The sequence below is a fragment of the Leucoraja erinacea genome, chromosome 28 (genome assembly GCF_028641065.1).
Source record: "Leucoraja erinacea ecotype New England chromosome 28, Leri_hhj_1, whole genome shotgun sequence".
Lineage (NCBI taxonomy): Eukaryota > Metazoa > Chordata > Chondrichthyes > Rajiformes > Rajidae > Leucoraja > Leucoraja erinaceus.
This window is the reverse complement of record NC_073404.1, coordinates 5,098,431-5,116,436: the sequence shown is the minus strand read 5'-3', so window position 1 is coordinate 5,116,436 and position 18,006 is coordinate 5,098,431. Positions and strand designations below refer to the sequence as shown.

Sequence of the window (18,006 nt, the reverse complement as noted above, 5' to 3'; positions counted from 1 at the left end):
ACAGATGCTGGTCAGGCAATTTCTAAAGAAGTCTGATGAAGGGTCTCGATCTGAAATGTCGCCTATCTATGTTCTCCACAGATGCAACCTGAACGGCTGAGTTGCACCAGCATTTTGTCTTTTAATAGATTATTTATCTTCTTGACGTTGTATTGAGGAGAGCTGCATGTTGATCCTGCACAAAAATGAAAGAAAAGTTTGGACAGGAAACAAAATAAAGTCATAATCTCTGACTAAATATTTATTATATCCAGCATATGTAGAATATTTTAAAATATTTTATATCTGCTTATTTAACAATTGGTAGAGGACAACATGATCATCAGTTCATAAGGGCCGATTCTTTACTCTTATTTATAAACCTGTGACTTTAAAGAATAACATTGACATATTAAGCTAGGCTTGTGGAAATGACAAAGTTGTAGAATTTTGTCTTTGCTTGGTAATGTTCAGGCATGTGAGGATACTTTAGATAAACTTCACTACAGATTTAAAAATTCTTATTAATTGTTTATTTTGGTGCTCGCAAAAAGTAACTTGCATTAGTTTGTTAGAACAAAATCTGCAGTTTCTTCAGGTGGTGGAATCAGATAAATAGTGGTGTTCAAAGAGGCTTTTAGTTAGATTTGTTAGGAATAGGGGTACAGGTGCACAACCTTTTATCCGGAAACCGAAAAGCTCCGAAAACCGGACATTTTTTCCAGGATGTCGCCTGCACACCAAAGCTCGCGTTTGGCGCCAAACTTGACCCAAAACGACCCACGGTCAACCCAGGTCTGTACTATTGTAGCGGCTGCCTCCTCCCCCTCCGGGGAGACACCTAAACATCTGTAAATCATTGCTTAAATGTTAGTCAGTTAGTTTGGAGGGCTTTTATGTGAAGGGGGGGGGGGGGGGGAGGGGTGAAGGGGGAAACTTTAATTCTTAGTCCCCTGCCTGGTCGGAGAGGCGGGGAGCGGGCAATGCCTTACCGGGTCGCCATGCAGTAAGCTCCGGAGCGCTGTGGCCGCCGACTCCCAACATCGCGGAGCTGGGGCTGCGGGCGTCCAGCCGCGGGCCGCACTGGATTTGGAGTGCCACGCAGCTAGGTGTAGAGTTCGCCGGGGTCGGAGCTCCAACCGGCGCCGCCCGCGGCCGGACGCCCGCAGCCCCCGCTCTGCGATGTTGGGAGTCAGCGGCCACAGCGCTCCAGAGCTTACTGCATGGCGACCTGGTAAGGCATTGCCCGCTCCACGCCTCTCCGACCAGGTTGGGGACTAAGAATTAAAGTTTCCCCCTTCACCCCCTCCCCAACCACATAAAATCCCTCCAAACTAACTGAATAACATTTAAGCAATGATTCCCCGGTCTCCGGGGAGGAGGCAGCCACTCCAGACTTTTCAAGCCGCCCGCGCTACCTACCTAATCTACGCTAAAAATCTTCCATTCTGAAATCCGAACAATTCGGAAATCCGAGAAGTGTCTGGTCCCAAGGCTTTCGGATAAAAGGTTGTGTACCTGTATGTGGATACCGTGCTCGCCGCTGGGAGCAGTTTAATTTGACATGGTCGGCATAGACATCATGGGCTGAAGGACCTGTTCCTATGCTATCAAAATGATTTGTATAATGGAATATCAGGTTGGAGATAGTGGAGCAGTATTCATCTTGAGGGTTTGTGGGTCAAGGCTCAACACTCAGCTATTTTCGTACATTAATTTAATCTAACAGGATGACAATCTATCTACAGGGAGGCAACCATAGCCTTAGAGTGCTACCCAAGCAGGACAGAGCATTTCTTCACCACATTGGCTGCAGAGCTCCAATGCTCATCTTTACAATGCTTACATTTTCTGGATGAATAAAAGTGGCTAGGAAATTTGAGAGCATGTGTTCCTTTGTGGATGATTTGTTTGGCTAAAGTTCAGCACTCACATCTTGCACAATATAGTACCTGCCAAAACACAAGGTCTGAAGAAGGGTTTTTGGCCCGAAACGTTGCCTATTTGCTTCGCTCCATAGATGCTGCTGCACCCACTGAGTTTCTCCAGCAATTTTGTCTACCTTTGATTTTCCAGCATCTGCAGTTCCTTCTTAAACACAAGGTGATTCGTCTCCATCAGATATATGGTTTCCTTTTTGAATCCCACACTCTTCGTAATTCTCCTCGTAATTATTGTTCTCATACTGTTTAAGAGTTTGTTAAGAGGTTCAGTCCTCTTTTTAAGGTCGATGACCTTCCTAATTTCCAATGAGACAGCACCACATCAACTGCCCAGTGTAAGAAAAACTTGTTTTGGCCATCTTCACCCATTGCAGCTGAGCTATTGTCCCGCTATCTTTATTTCATCTTTATTGTGTAGCATTTACATCTCCAAGTTTGTGGGTGGCGGTGTAAGCTGCAAAGAGGGTGCTATGAGGCTGCAGGGTGACTTGGATAGGTTGGGTGAGTGGGCAGATGCATATACATGGTAGATGCAGTATAATGTGGATAAATGTGAGTTTACCCACTCTGGTGGCAAGAACAGGAAGGCAGGCTATTATCTGAATGGTGTCAGATTAGGAAAAAGGGAGGTGCAACAAGATCTGGGTGTGCTTGTACATCAGTCACTGAAAATAAGCAGGTACACAAAAAAGCTGGAGAAACTCAGCGGGTGCAGCAGCATCTATGGAGCGAAGGAAATAGGCAACGTTTTGGGCCGAAACCCTTCTTCAGACCCTTCCTTCGCTCCATAGATGCTGCTGCACCCGCTGAGTTTCTCCAGCTTTTGTGTACCTTCGATTCTCCAGCATCTGCAGTTCCTTCTTAAACACTGAAAATAAGCATGCAGGTACAGCAGGCAGTGAAGAAAGCTAATGGCATGTTGGCCTTGATTGCAAAAGGATTTCTGTTTGGGAGCAAAGAGGTACTTCCAGGACAAGACATTTCAAAGGCATAGGTCATTGTCTCAATATACACCACCTGAGACAAGCCTGGGCTTGTCTCTCTCTCTCTTGGAATACATGCTACAACCTAGTCAAGTATTCCACCATGTATCTTTTATATATTTAAAAGCATTTAACCATTTCAGAATGGGTCGACTGGCTTGTATTCACTGGAATTTAGGATGAGAGGGCATCTTATAGAAACATATACAATTCTTAAAGAATTGGACAGGCTAGATGCAGGAAAAAATTCCCAATGTTGGGGGAGTCCAGAACCAAGGGTCACGGTTTAAGATTAAGGGGTAGGCCATTTAGGACTGAGATAAGGAAACCCTTTTCACCCAGAGAGTTGTGAATCTGTGGAACTCTCTGCCGCAGAGTTAGATTTAGCTCTTCAGGTTTGGGTCTTGTGTAGCTTAACATGCCTGTAAATGCAATAACATACAGAAAAGAAATAAACATAAATACAACTGATTGCCGTCATACAAGGTAATCATAATAGTGCAAAAACCAAAGTCATTGTGCACCCCAAAACCTAGTCCATAGAAGCTTATAGTTTTAGAGTTTATTGTCGTGTTCAAGAATCTCGTCACGGGTTTTCATGCCATCTTCTTTCTGATGGTAGAAGTAAAAGGAGAGCGTGGCTGGGGTGGTGATATTGGTGACATTGGCTGCCCTTTTGAGGCATTATTTCCTATAGATCCCATCAATTGTAGGGAGGCCAATACCTCTGGACCGGGCATTATCTGCCACAGTCAGTCGTCTCCTTCATTCCTGGATGTTCAAATTGCCGAGCCAGTTCGTTACAGGGGAACCTGGAATTGGTTGCACTTGACAATTCATGCAAAGACCCTGTTCTCCGTGTTGGTCTGATGACCACATGTAATAATTTGGGTATTTTTGCCTTGACCCAGGCTCTCAGTTATCTCTTTTTACCATGGTACCAGCCAGCTCTTTGCCTATTGTTTTGGCCCTAGATGCCATTGGAGATGTCTTGGAGTGAACCTATTGCTTGTTATCTCACTATAAGCAAATGGCCACAGTGTTGTTATTTTCATGATGCATGCCTCTCAAACCTTGCATCTTAGTAAAGTGAGGTAATTTTTGTATTTTGCTGCCTACTTACTGAATTTCAGAGAATTTTATTGGGATGTTATCCCTTGGATCGTTTTGGTTTAGTTCACCCTGTGATAAATCAATACTAGAGGTTCCTAGCTTCAATCAAGTGATTATCATTGTTCTTGTGATTTCATAACAGTCCCACAGAATGTGACTATTCTTGTATGTGGCGACTGCCAAATGTTGGTTCATACTTTAACCACTGCCCATTTTTCTGTTTTGATTGCATGAAGAATTCAATCAAGATGAAGGTAGGGCAGTGAATGCAGTACATTGTCTTTATGCAAGGCATTTGACAAACTCCCTCACTGTAGGTTGATCCAGAGGATTATGATGCATGGGATCCATTGTCACATAGTAGTTTGGTGGAAAGGTGTTATTCTGCCTGGAGACCTGATCACCGGTGTTTTGCAGGGATTTGGGCTGGGATTGTTTGTGATGTAGATATGAGTTGGTTAGTCAGACATAAACAGAGTTAAACTTCGGTGGAGTTGCAGAAAACAAAAGGGTTGGCGAAGGGTACAATAGGATATAGATCATATACAGTTATTGGAAATTTGATTTAAAAGACCGTGCCTGAAATACTCAGCAAGTCTGGCATCTGTGGAGAGAGAAAGCAAAATTAACATTGCAGGTTGCAAACCTTTCATTGTAATTGGAAAATGTGAAGCCTGAACACTGCAACATTGGTTATCTGAAATTATTCAACTCGGTGTAGAGCCGTGAAAATAACATGTTTAGTGGAGAAGATGAGAGCATGTCAGAAATCGGGATGTTTGCTTATGTTTGAACAATATTCAGCACCATTTGACTCGTTGGATAATGAAGCAGTCCACCTCCAAAAGCAGCAAGATCTGGACAATATCCAGGTCTGGTGTGAATGGTGACAAGCCACATTTGTGCTGCACAAGTGATATTAACTGAAGATCACCAACAAGAAAATCCAGTTATCATTCCCTGACATTCAATGTTATGTCCACCACCAATTTTCTGGCAACTGGTGGTCCCGCACATCTTTTAATCTGGACAAAATCGCAAGAGTGCATTTCAAGGTCCCCCCCCCCCCCCCCCCCCCCCCCCCCCCCCCCCCCCCCCCCTGGAAATCCCACTGAAAATGTTGCACCTTCAGGCCAGGTGAGGTGGCAGATATCAACTTTATCGGGACTTCAGCGACAATCGGCATATTGAATTTGCACCCTGCAGCCGGGCTGTTTCCATAGCCGACGTCCGAGGCCAACTTTGTGGGCTGTTATCTCGGCTGTTCTCTGGCCTCTGCAGATTGTTCCATTACAGTTTTGGAGTTATTGACCTCTGGTCCAGCAAAATGAATATATACCAGAAAGGTACACAAAGCTGGAGAAACTCAGCGGGTGCAGCAGCATTTATGGAGCGAAGGAAAAAGGCACCGTTTCGGGCCGAAACCCTTCATAGACCAGAAAGGCTTGGGTACCAAGGATGCCGAAAAGTCGGTGATGGAACTGTATCATGAGCACTGAATTCCCCACCATCAATATCTTGGGGATTACCATTGAGTAAAAACTGAATTGAAATAGTCATGTATGCAAAGTGGCTGGGAATCCTGCACTGAGTAACTCACCCCATTAGACCCACCATCTGCAAAGTTCATGTCCGGAGTGTGATGGAATCCCCTCTACTTGCCTGGATGAGTAATACGTCAATCATGCTTAAGAAGCTTAACAACATACAGGGCATAGTCCATTTGACAGGCTTCCCATCCATAACCATTCCATCACTGAAACACAGTAGCAGAGATTATACCATCTACAGGATGCACGACAGCATTTTTTGGCTGCAGACTCATTAGACAGTGCCTTACAAACCACAACCTCTAATGCGGAGATGCATCTTCAACATTGCATTTTTCGTAAGAATGTGAAAAATTGTCAGTTCAAGTCGCAGCAATCAACCTTTTCCAAATTCTGGTTCTTTGTCAATTTTGGACCATACCAATTTGTGCTTGCATTTTCTCAAGCAACAGTATCGAGGAACTGTGGCAATAAATCTTTTTTAATAAGAGATCCATTTCATTTAAAACAGTATTTGAAGTTTTAATGAACTAGTTGACCTTCTGGTAGATTGCTGTGCTTTGGGGATGGGAGTTTTTGTAGTCACTCAATTTTTTTATTTTACTTGGCATTTTATGCTAAAGTTGCTGGAAGCAAATGCCAGTCATAAAATTAAAATCTTTGTTGAGATGCATTACATCCGTGTAGTTTATTGAACGTGTTAGTCTGCTGTAATTCAGTTCAGTTGTAATGTTTTTTGTGTGCTTTTTTACATACTTGGATTAGAGGGTATTAGCTACAGCGAGAGGTTAGACAGAATTGGATTGTTTTATCTGGAACGCTGCAGTTGAGGGGCGACCTGATGGAAGTATAAAATGATGAGACGAAGAGAGAGGGCAAGCGGTCAGAATCTATTTCCCAGGATGGAAATATCAAATACTAGAAGGTGTGTGGAGCAAGATTTTTACACAAGGGTGGTGAGTCCCTGGAACTTGCTGCCCTGGGTGATGGTTGAGGCAGATGCGATAGTGGCATTTAAAATACTTTGGATAGGCACGTAGATGTGGAAGGAATGGAGAGGTCTGGATTATGTGCAGGTAAGAGTTGATCTTGACATCATGTTTGGCACAGACATTACAAGCCAAAAGGCCTATTCTTGTGCTGTTCTGTTCTATGGTCTATATACAAGGAAATAGTTTAATTGCAACCTCTGTATATTGGATGAGTTAATTGTCACAGGGCTCGAAATTAACGGTTGCCCGGGTGCCACAGACCACTCTCCAAAGTGCCGCCGGGCAACCTAAACGGCGAGTCATTTTGCCCGGCTTGGCAACTTGGTTTATACAGAAGATTGACACAATAAACTGCTGCCACTCCGCCAACGGCGCTTCCAAAACAGACCATTAGAGGAGGGGAGGTCTCGGTCAGAGGTGGAAGTAGAGTAGATGGGAGGGGGGAGGCTGAGGATAGAGCGCGGTGATTGGAGGAGGGAGATGAGCCAAAACACCATCGGCAGACCTGCACCGCAGCCAGGATCGATCCCGCTCTCCGGTGCTGCAATCGTTGCCGAACCGCCGCTGGACCATCCCCGTCCCCACCCGAGAGCCCCCACCCCCGGGGGTGGCCAGAGGCGTCGGGAGTCAGACGAGCGCGGCGCCCCCAGCCTGCACAGAGAAGCAGTGTTAAACCCAGCTCTCGCACTTCCTGTCCCGCCAGGTTAACCAACAGCCCTGTGTGGATTGAGACAGGGCTGTAGGCGAGACAGGCAGTTCAGCTGCATTTAGCACTGGGTTGCGCATGTGTGTGAGTGCGCACATGCGTGTGCAGCCGCCAAGATATTCTGTCCGCGGTCCCCTCCACGGACCTGGTCCGCGCTAGCCTTCCTTCCCACCTCCTCTGCCCCTTCCTCTCTCTCCCGCTCTCTCTCCCCCCCCACCCCTTATCCTGAGACCCCTCCTCTCCATCCCGCACTGATCCCCATTCCTGTACTCTATTCAGTCCTCAATTACATCCCCTGAGCTCCCCATCCCCCCCCCCCCACTCTTCATCCTGCACTAAGCTCCCTAGTCCTCGCATTGATTCTCCTGCCACTCCCCATCAATCCTACACTGGTCCCCCAATTCATCCTGTACACCGACCCCCTTCCATCCATCCTGCACAGATCCCCCCCCCCCCCCCCCCCCATTCAACCCCACTGACATCCCCCGCGCTCCCCCCTCACAATTTTACCTACTACAACCCAACACTAAGCTCCTCACCGATTGCCTTCTCAAGCCCCCCCCCCATCCCCCCCCATCCTCCATCCTGCACTGATTCATACACCCCCCTCCCAACCCTATTGTGCTGGAAATGTCTTCAGAGCTAACATTGCATTCCGTTACCAAACATAGTCAATAAAATATGTTTTAATTCCCAATGTTATTATTTGTTTTAATCCATAAAGATGGATTAATTAAACCTGAACACGTGAAACATTAAAACCGCAGTGTTCGATTGCCACTGACAAGTTACTACAGAATTCATTTTAATATGGAGTATCAGTACTGCAGTTATTTAATGAGCAACATTCACAACCAAATGTTGGATTTATCCAGGTTTTACTTCTACAGTCAGTCATATACATTACAAATTTAGTCAGGAGGCATTTCAGTTGAACTTTTAACATTCTGAAGTGGAAATGATGGAAAAAGCGTTTATCAACAATTTAAAAAAAAAAAAAAAAAATTGTGCTTAGAAACTGGGTATCTTCATTGCCACATACATCTAATCTGAATGTCCGGTAATGTGGCGCCTTGACACCTTTAAATATATTACCAAACATTTGCTGCATTTATGTCCTTTGGCCATCTCTTGTTAGTTAGTGTAATGTTTAACCTGTCAGATGGGTATAGTCAGTTTTAACAGCTATTATCATAAAATGCCTTTAGAAAATTCCTTGCAACCTGTATATTTTGTTGTGGATAAATTATGTGGGAAGCAAGAGTGTTTCTGTACCAATACAGGTGCACAACCTTTTATCCGAAAGCCTTGGGACCAGACACTTTTCGGAAATCAGAATTTTTCGGCTTTCGGAATGGAAGATTTTTAGCGTAGATTTTAACGGCTGGCTCAGTGGTAGAGTGCTCGGCTCGTATCCGCAAGGTCGCGAGTTTGCGCCTCGATCCCGGCAGTTACTCGATCGCGAGTTTGAGTCTTCAATGTAGTTTTTTCTTGCAGAATAGGAGAGAATGGGGAGGGTTAGGCTGGGATCATTCTCTGCGAGATGATTGTGCGGGGAAATGTAGGAGAGCAGAACATTGGAATGATTCCGTTACCAAACATAGTCCCTCAATCCAGAATCCGCTGTTTTAATTCCCAATGTTATTATTTGTTTTAATCCATAAAGATGGATTAATTAAACCGTGAACACGTGAAACATTAAAACCGCAGTGTTCGATTGCCGCGGGGCTGGGCTAGAGTTGCTGCTGGCTGAGTCAAGTTACTACAGAATTCATTTTGAATGGCAAATGGAGCTGAGACTGGGAAAATGTACCGCCCTTGTCCCTCAGCAACTGCAGTTATTTAATGAGCAACATTCACAACCAAATGTTGGATTTATCTAGGTTTTACTTCTACAGTCAGTCATACATTACAAATTTAGTCAGGAGGTATTTCAGTTGAACTTTTAACATTCTGAAGTGGGAATGATGGAAAAAGCGTTTATCAACAATTTATTTAAAAAAAAAAAAATTGTGCTTAGAAACTGGATATCTTCATTGCCACATACATCTAATCTGAATGTTCGGTAATGTGGCGCCTTGACACCTTTAAATATTACCAAACATTTGCTGCATTTATGTCCTTTGGCCATCTCTTGTTAGTTAGTGTAATGCTTAACCTGTCAGATGGGTATAGTCAGTTTTAACAGCTGTAGTGTGCATGGTTAAGCATATATGTTATCAAGGTCCAGGATTTATTGACACGGGTTGATCATACGCTGAATAATCCAACCACATTTTTGTTTGGAAGTGGAAAGAAATAATAAAAATTGTATTAATTGCAACGTGTAAAAAGAGTTGAGATACCATATTATAATTTTGCTGCATGTGATTGTGGTATATATCATGTCTTGATTGGTGAATATGTTAGTTTGTGACTTTATTTGAAGCAGAAATAATATGTGACAGCTTCATTGAGCACTTTGTCCGAGCACGTGTCATGCAAGCCATCTTAAATTACCACCTAAAATGTCATTTGGCAACCTAAAAAGCTGCCAATGTTGCCCGGCTGGCAACAGGAAAAAAAAGTTAAGCGAGAGCCCTGCTGTCATATACACCAGGGTGTAATGAAATTCATTGATTCACATGAGGCTAAACAGTATACAAACAATAATGATAAATACAACAATAAATAGAACACGTTCAAAACAAAAGAATGATGCAAGATTGTAAGACCAATAAAATATAGAAGTACAATAACAGAATAACCCAATGAGGTAAAGGTAAGATGACATGGCCGCACCTCCGGGAATGGACTGTGAAAGAGGTGATTGGCTCATGAGTCGATAGCCTAGATGAAGCTGTTCTTACTCTGGATATTCCGTTTTGTGCTTCTGTGTCTCCTGGTAAGTTGAAGAGAACAAAGGGATTGCCAGAACAGTAGGCTTCCTTGACGATACGTTAAACTTTCCTGATGCAGCACACTGTGAAGATGGACTGAATGGAAGGAAGTGACGTCCATGGTGTATTAGGCTGTGTTCACCATGCTCTGCTGGTTCACACAGTCGAGTGCAGAGCAGTTTCAAACTAGGCCGAGATGCATCTTGTCAGAATACTTTTTATAGCACATTGGTACAAGTTTGAGAGAATCCGCGAAATGCCGAATTTTCTCGGATGCCTAAGTAGGTAAACACATGGTTATTGTACAAGTAAAGGGACCAGGTTTGTTAGCTGGTGATTATGGATGCCTCAGAACTTGAAGCTGTTGGCCACCTCTGCAGCACCTATGTTGGTGAGGACAGGGCTGTGTTCATTTTCGCACATCCAATGGTCAACAAAATTATTTGGCCTAGCTGACGTTAAGGGCTAGGTTAATATCCTGACACATTTACACCACGTTCTCAATCTCTTTGTTGCATTGCATCTTGTTGTGGATTGAGTCAACATGAGTAAACTTGAAGCTAGTTGCATTTAGAGGCCAAAAGACCAAAGTCCAGAATGGGGTTATGGGGTTGAAAGCTGACCTGTAGTCAATGAATAGCATCCTGACATACAGTGGCTTGCAAAAGTATTCAGACCCCTTGAACTTTTCCACATTTTGTCAAGTTACAACCACAAACGTAAATGTATTTTATTGGGATTTTATGTGATAGACCAACACAAAGTGGCGCATAATTGTGAAATGGAAAGAAAATGATACATGGTTTTCAAATTTTTTTACAAATAAAAAAACTGAAAAGTGTGGTGTGCAAAAGTATTCAGCCCCCTTTATTCTGATACCCCTAAATAAAATCCAGTGCAACCAATTGCCTTCAGAAGTCACCTAATTAATAAATAGAGTCCACTTGTGTGTAATCTAATCTCTACAGCTGTTCTGTGAAGGCCTCAGAGGTTTGTTAGAGAATATTAGTGAACAAACAGCATCATGAAGCCCAAGGAACACACCAAACAGGTCAGGGATAAAGTTGTGGAGAAGTATAAAGCAGGGTTAGGTTATAAAAAAATATCCCAAACTTTGAACATCTCACGGAGCACTGTTCAATCCATCATCCGGAAATGGAAAGAGTATAGCACAACTGCAAACCTACCAAGACATGGCCGTCCACCTAAACTGACAGGCCGGGCAAGGAGAGCATTGATCAGAGAAGCAGCTAAGAGGCCCATGGTAACTCTGGAGGAGCTGCTGAGATCCACAGCTCAGGTGGGAGAATCTGTCCACAGGACAACTATTAGTCATGCACTCCACAAATCGGACCTTTATGGAAGAGTGGCAAGAAGAAAGCCATTGTTGGGGGAAAAAAAACCATAAGAAGTCCCGTTTGTAGTTTGCCACAAGCCATGTGGGGGACACAGCAAACATGTGGAGGAAGGTGCTCTGGTCAGATGAGACCAAAATTGAAGTTTTTGGCCTAAATGCAAAATGCTATGTGTGGCGGAAAACTAACACTGCACATCACCCTGAACAAACCATCCCCACTGTGAAACATGGTGGTGGCAACATCATGCTGTGGGGCATCATGCTGGTAGAGACATACCCCAAAAGACTTGCAGCTGTAATTGCAGCGAAAGGTGGTTCCACAAAGTATTGACTCGGGGCAGCTGAATACTTTTGCACGCCACACTTTTCAGTTTTTTATTTGTAAAAAAATTTGAAAACCATGTATCATTTTCCTTCCACTTCACAATTATGTACCACTTTGTGTTGGTCTATCACGTAAAATACATTTACGTTTGTGGTTGTAACGTGACAAAAGTGTGGAAAGGTTCAAGGGGTACGAATACTTTTGCAAGCCACTGTAGATGTTACAATGCTGTTTTAATGGTTTATTTGAGAAGATAAACTACTTTAACTGTTGTCATAAAGTAAAGATAAGGAGACATTCTTTTTTTCTGTTGGAATCTGAATTTTTCTTGATAAAGCTGTGGCACTTTCTTTCAGTCATTTCACCTCTTAAACATTGATTGCAGCATGCAGAACTCGTGCTTAAAAGCCATTTTTATCTGAATCTCACCTTTGTCAAGAGTTGTCAACTGAGGGGCCATCACAGTGTAAACCACTATTTGCCACCTCACAGATTTTCATTAATGCATTTTTGCAGCTTGGGTGGATAGAATTGATGGATAATAGGCTGGAATAGTCACGATGAGAAATGGGCAGGAAGTCTTTTATATTTCTAATGCCAATGGAAGAAATCGGTACCTATTCTAGTAACCAAGCATGTTTTTTTCAGTCTCAAGAGGGGTCTTGACCCAAAACTTTCCTTTTCTCCAGAGATGCTGTCTGACCTGCTGAGTTACTCCAGCTTTTTGTGTCTATCTGTGGTTTATCTTGCTATATTTATTCAAAGATTCACCAAATTGAACTGGCACATTTGTCTCTATGATCTGTTGCTGGTATCCATCTTGCTGGGATATCTCAGTATTATGCAGGGAGCACGCTTTCATTTGAATGGGGATTCCCAGCCTGGTGATTAAGTTGCATTCTTATTTTGACCGTTTATTTTAACCTTTCCAAATATTTTAGTTTTGTTCAGTATTTTAACATCACAGTATAATAGTTTTTGCAAATATTTGAAAATCTCAGCCCATGTCCTCTTAGATGTTATTGGGGTTAGGATGTGTTGGTAACATATGCTGTAACCTTTGTATTTCTATGGTGATGGGAATGAATATTTAGAATGGAAGGTGCAATACCAGTTAGGCAGGCTGCTTTATCTTGGATGTTAAGCTTCTTGAAATGTGTAGTTATTATACTTGCCCAAGCAAGTAGAGTCTAATAAGAACACATGAAAATAAAATCAGAGAGCACCATCTGGTCTTCCCTGCCATTCAATTTAACCATGGCTAATCTGCTGTTGTTGGGTGTTAAATGACCCCCCCCCCCCATTCAAGATTCTACTACTCGTTAAAAATATCTTTGACACATTCCCTGTCACGTCCCCTTAAGATTTTGTGTTTCGATAAGATCTCACCTCATGCAATGGAGAACATACTGATTCAATAATTAAAACACCGAAGAACGAAGGAGGCTGAAAAGCTGGTGGACATTGTCTGTTCCATTGCTCTCCCCACCATTAAAGGGATGTACAGAAAGCGCTGCCTCAAGAAGGCGGCTAATATTATCAAAGACCCACATTACTCTCTCCATGTTCTCACCATGCGACTACCATCAGGAGAAGACTGAACAAACCTGAGAACTGCTATCTGCAGTTTCACGAATAGCTTCTCATCAACCATTAGGCTCTTGAGCCACCCTGCACAACCCTACCTCAGCACTGAACTATTATGCACTTTATATAAGGCTGCACTACATACTTTGGGTTGCACTATAATAGCCTGGTTGTCTATAGCTAATAGTTTATTATATATGTGTTGTGTTTAATGTGCCTATAAACGTCAACAAGTAAGACTCTCAATGCCCTGGTATATTTGACAATTAAACACTCTGGACTCTTCACTCAAACTTCTGAACACCAAAACAAACCAAACTTGTTTAGCCTCTCTTGATAGAGTAGACCTCCCAACCCAGGAATTCGTCTGGTGAGTCTCTTTTGGACTGCCTCCAATCCTATTATATCTTCCCTTCAGGTAAATAGACCAAAACTACCCAGGACTCAAAAGTGTGCTCTCACACTTCCGGTACAAAGTTAACAAAACATCCCTATTTCTATTTGCTGAAACTGCCTGAATGCTTTGATTCATGCAAAAAACACCTAGATGCTTCTGTACTTGTGCATGTAGTCCTGAGTAGCTTTGATGTTGTGGCCTCGAATAGCCATTCTATGAATATTGTATGGTATGCACATTGTGTTTTTTTTTCCCAATGTCAGTTGCCCCGTATCTCTTGTATCTCCCCCCCCCACCCCCCCCCCCCCCCCCCCCCCCCCCCCCCCCCCCCCCCGTCTGCTTTCTGCAAAGGCTGCTCCCCCGTAACAATTCTTCCCTCCCGCACCACCCCCTCCCCGGGCACTTTCCCTTGCAACCGCAAGAGATGCTACACTTGTCGCTTTACCTCTCCCCTCAACTCCATTCGAGGACCCATCGTTCCAGGTGCGACAGAGGTTCACCTGCATCTCCTCCAGCCTCATCTATTGCATCCGCTGCTCTAGATGTCAGCTGATCTACATCGGTGAGACCAAGCGTAGGCTTGGCGATCGCATCGCCCAACACCTCTGCTCGGTCCGCATTAACCAACCTGATCTCCCGGTGGCTCAGCACTTCAACTCCCCCTCCCATTCTGAATCCGACCTTTCTATCCTGGGCCTCCTCCATGGCCATAGTGAGCACCACCGGAAATTGGAGGAGCAGCACCTCGTATTCTGCTTGGGCAGTTTGCACCCTAGCGTAAACATTGACTTCTCCAATTTCCGATAGCCCTTGCTGTCTCCTCCCCTTAGCTCTCCCTTGGGTCTCGGGCTCCTCCTCTTCTTTTCTCCTTTCTTCTCCCCCCCACCCTACATCAGTTTGAAGAAGGGTTTTGGCCCAAAACGTTGCCTTTTTCCTTTGCTCCATAGATGCTGCTGCACCCGCTGAGTTTCTCCAGCACTTTGTCTCTCTCCTCCTTCTTACCATATCAAACTAGTTTTTCCCCCATCTATCACACCTATTACCTACTTTATTTCACCAGCCTTTACTTTCACCAGCCCCTTTCCTTTATACATTGGTTAACTTTCCCTTCCACAATCAACCTTGATATGGGGAACTGATTTAAAATGTTGAGAATTACTTCTCCCCCCCCCCCAAATCGTGCACCACCACCAAGATGCAGCTTGGCCCCCAAGATTTCCCAAGCTTGGCTTTTGCACTGTTTATTCCTCTCACACACTTCAGGCTGTACAATCACTCCTTCAACATTACCATAATCACGCAGGAACATTATTTGAGAATTAATATTTAAGATTTGAGAGCTCTGCAGCCATTTACTTGAATTGATATGAGATTTCTGTACATATCCTATCAAATAATTTGTTGAAATGTATTCCCTTTTAATTTTTGGACATTTTGAGGTAGAACCAAATCGCATTAAAAGAGCTTGCAGAGATCTTAAAGATGGCACAGGGCCTGGTGAGTGGGAGAGGGGTTGAGTTGATGGCAGCAAATTGGAATTTGTGGCTGGAATCAAAGGCAATGTCTGATCTTTTTCATTTAATTGGGAGGAATTTCTGGCAATAAAATGAAGCTGTTGTTAGTAATTCCCTGGCTATAAACTCGGGTTATTTTGCATTCTTTGACAATCTTTGGACAATGATCTCTCTTTGTGATGAACAGGACCTGTTTTTGCTTAATGTGGTTCAGCCAGATATCAATGGATGGTTCAAGTTCTACACCAAAGAATGTCAAACCTGTTTAGTTTAGACATACAACGTTGAAACAGGCGCTTCAGCCCACCGAGTTTGTGCCGAACAGCGATTCCTGCACATTAACACAATGCCACACGCACTAGGGACAAAATTTACAATTTATACCAAGTTAATTAACCGACAAACCTGAATGTCTTTCTAGTGAGGGAGGTAACTGGAGAAAGCCACGCAGATCACAGGGAGAACGCAGAAACTCTGCACGTGCCATCAAGATTGAACCGGGTCTCTGGTGTTGTGAGGCAGCTACTCACCACACTGCGCCACTGTGCCACCCTTCTGTTATTCTAGCACATGTGGGAACATATTGAAAGGTACAGGATGTATGTATGATAGGTATGTATGATAGGTTGTGCACAGAAGAATAATTATCTTAATAGGGACAGGAGTGTTACAAGTACTGGAGAGGATTTAATTATGTAGAAATGTACTTGTGGAAAAGTTATGATGAATAATAGGCTGCATTTGGGAGTGTTTGTATCTTGTAAGTAACACTGATGAATAAAAATGGTTCAAAGAAATGTGGCACACATGTTAGACAAATGCTTTTTCCTGTGCTATAAATACTTAGGTCAGCACAGTGAACATCCCAAAGGAGCTAATTTCATACAATAACAGAAAATATTGGAAAAGCTCAGCAGTCAGATAGTATCTTGTTGATAGGGACACAGTTCATGTCCCAGAACTGCAGAAGGGTATTTCACTGCAAACTCCACTTCTCATTCCACTGATGTTGAATAACATGCAAACACCACCGGGGCACAGCACGATTGGCAGCCCCACCAACAGTCTAATTGTTTTAAGTCTTTTTTCTATTTTTAGTGTGTGTTAAAAGTCTGTGTAAATGTCCTCCGGTTTGTTTTATTTGGTGGGAGGGGGTAAGGGGAAACTTTTTTTTTTCTCAGTTCCTTACCTTGCCGGAGATGCGATTATTTTCCGGATTGCATCTCCAGCCGATCTGCGACCTACAGTTTATGGAGCTGGATGCCTCCTTGGACTGACTTTGGGCCCCACCGCAGGGTGTGGACTTAACATCGGAGCTGACCCCTTGCCTGGGAACCCTCCAACCACGGGCCTGCGGACTTACCATCAACGGCTCGTAGAGGCTAGTCGGGAGCTCCAACGACGCAGAGGCTCGACCAACCCCGATGTAGGGTCCGATCGGGGGAGCTGACTTCCCCCCCCGATGGGGGAACGGATTGCCCCGATGCGGAGTGCCCGACCACCGGGTCCCTCGGAAGGCTAGAGGCCCCCGACCACGGGAGAGCTAAGGGAAGAGATTTGAACGTTTTTCGCCTTCTGTCACAGTGAGGAATGTGAAAGAGTCACTGGTGGCTGTTTATGTTAAAATGTATTTTGTGTGTTCCGTTGTTTTTTATTTGTTTGACTGACTTGGCAAATGAAATTCCTCGTATGTTGCAATTCTTTCTCTTCCCCAGCTAGCCTTTTCTGTGGGGTGCCACAAGGTCCTAGGCCCCATTCTCTTCTCTCTGTACATGCTCCCCCTCAGCCAAGTCATTCAAAGGCACGGCATTTCTTTCCACTGTTATGCAGATGACACACACCTCTATCTCCCCCTGAAACCCAACAACCGGTCAAATTTAATCAGCCTCATGCACTGCCTCGAGGACATAGAATGTTGGATGGTACAGAACTACCTCCAACTAAACGAGAGCAAGTCTGAGGTCATCATACTCTGCCCCTCCGACTCCATCAAAGCGATAACAAAATGATAGCCTTGGAAGCCTAACCTCCTTAGTCAAACCGCACGTCAAAAACCTTGGTGTGATATTTGACTACGCATTAAAGTTTGACAAGCAAGTCGACTCTGTGGTAAAAGCTAGTTTCTTCCAGCTTCGTACCGTAGCTAAAAAAAAAAATTCCTCCAATTCGACGACCTTGAAAAAAATGATCCATGCATTCATCTCCTCTCGCCTTGACTACTGCAACTCCCTATACACTGGCATCAGCCAATCATCCCTGTCCCGCCTGCAATTGGTTCAAAATGCCGCAGCGAGACTTCTGACGGGTACCCGTAAAAGAGACCACATCACCCCGATTCTGGCCCCTCTCCACTGGCTCCCTGTACGGAACAGAATCAACTTCAAGCTCCTCTTATTTGTATACAATGCTGTTTACGGGCTTGCCCCCCCCCCCCCCCATAAAAAAATCTTCTAACCCACCATTCTACCTCCAGGTCCCTCAGGTCGGCTGACTTGGTGGCTACTGACTATCCCGCGGACTAGGTTTAAGCTCGGGTGACCGCGCTTTTGCGGTTGCAGCACCTAGACTGTGGAACAGCATCCCTCTCCTCATCAGAACTGTCCCCTCCATCGACTCCTTTAAGTCGAGGCTCAAAACCTATTTCTACTCCCTAGCGTTTTTGAGTCCCTCTGAGGAGCCGC

General features: G+C 44.1%; 1 protein-coding gene across 1 annotated transcript in view; it reads left to right on the top strand.

The window, feature by feature from the left end:
- LOC129710532 (lissencephaly-1 homolog) overlaps window positions 1–18,006 on the top strand; it is a 116,992-nt gene that overhangs the window by 26,193 nt on the left and 72,793 nt on the right. The window lies entirely within an intron of this gene.